Genomic DNA, 1417 nt, shown 5'->3' with positions numbered 1-1417 from the left:
CATCTCAAAAAAAAAAAAAAAAGTCAAAAAACAACATTTTGATGTTGGTAATCTGCCCGCCTTGGCCTCCCAAAGTGCTGCAATTACAGGTGTGAACCACCTTGCCTGGCCAGATCCTCTTTTTATAATGCTCCTAGTCTATACACAATTAAAATCATCACTCCCTTTTAATCAATATAGGACTGAAAGTCCTTATTTATTTAAATATAATAGACAAAAGTTGTTTATATTTACAGTATACAACATGATTTTTGATGTATATACTGTAAATGATTGTCACAATCAAGCTCATTAACATATCTACATGTCCATAACCTTATTTCTGTGTGTGTGTGTGTGTGTGTGTGTGTGTGTGTGTGTGTGTCTATGTGTTGAGAACATTTGAAACGCTACTGTTGGCAATTTTTAAGTATTCATATTTTTTTTAATTTTTAAATATTTCCCACACAACATAGATGTATCAAGTATCCATATTTATTATTCTATAATTCACTGCTCACAGATGTTCTAATTTCACAGATGGTATCAGTGGAGGTGAATATTAGTAAATTCAGGATTTTTTTTTTTTTTGAGATGGAGTCTTGCTCTTGTTGCCCAGGCTGGAGTGTGGTGGCACAATCTCAGCTCACTGCAGCCTCCGCCTTCTGGGTTCAAGCGATTCTCTTGCCTCAGCCTTTCAAGTAGCTAGGACTACAGGTGCCTGCTACCATGCCAGGCTAATTTTTGTATTTTTAGTAGAGACAGGGTTTCGCCGTGATGGCCAGGCTGGTCTTGAACTCCTGACCTTTGGTTATCTGCCCACCTTGGTCTCCCAAAGTGCTGGGATTATAGGTGTGAGCCACCACGCCAGGCCATATCTTTTGGAAGTAACACTGAAGACATTTTCTGACGGATGGAACAAGGGAGGAAAGGAATAGGCATTATCATCTTCATTTTAAGTATGAGGCTCATTAAGATGCCCACCATCATACCCCAGTAACTACCAGAGTCAGGATTCCTATAGACATCAGGCTCTGAAGCTCCTATTTTTCTATATGGGACATCCTAGGAGCAGTGAGGTTGGTCAGGGAAAAGCCTGTTTCACATCAGAGAATCTACCCTCTAAGGTTATCATAGATCACATTCCCCTATCCTACCCTCAGTGAAGAGAACCACTTGTTAACTGACCTTTGGTTAACAAAGTGAGTTTATAAAAGTAATAATACAAAAAAATTAGTTAAATTCACAGTCCGTGATGATGAATGTTATTTTGAGGTTTCATCTTTTTAAAATAGAGATGAGGTCTTGTTATGTTTCTCAGCCTGGTCTTGAACTCCTGTCCTCAAGCAATCCTCCTGCCTCAGCCTCCCAGTCCTGAAATTACAGGTGTGACCAATGTGAGGTTTCTCCCTCCCTCCTCTTTTTTTTTTTTTTTTTT

The 1417-nt window shown here is 39.0% G+C and overlaps 1 long non-coding RNA gene across 1 annotated transcript in view; it reads right to left on the bottom strand.

The window, feature by feature from the left end:
- Positions 1-454: 454 nt before the first annotated feature.
- Positions 455-1417, bottom strand: part of LOC108299119 — a 4149-nt gene continuing 3186 nt past the window's right edge. The window contains exon 2 of the long non-coding RNA XR_001822824.2: positions 455-885. This is a non-coding gene — a long non-coding RNA (uncharacterized LOC108299119). The remainder of the gene's footprint in view (positions 886-1417) is intronic.

Source organism: Cebus imitator, unplaced genomic scaffold (genome assembly GCF_001604975.1).
Source record: "Cebus imitator isolate Cc_AM_T3 unplaced genomic scaffold, Cebus_imitator-1.0 Scaffold2039, whole genome shotgun sequence".
Classification (NCBI taxonomy): domain Eukaryota; kingdom Metazoa; phylum Chordata; class Mammalia; order Primates; family Cebidae; genus Cebus; species Cebus imitator.
The sequence above is the reverse complement of the archived record's forward strand: the minus strand, read 5'-3'. Positions and strand labels throughout refer to the sequence as shown.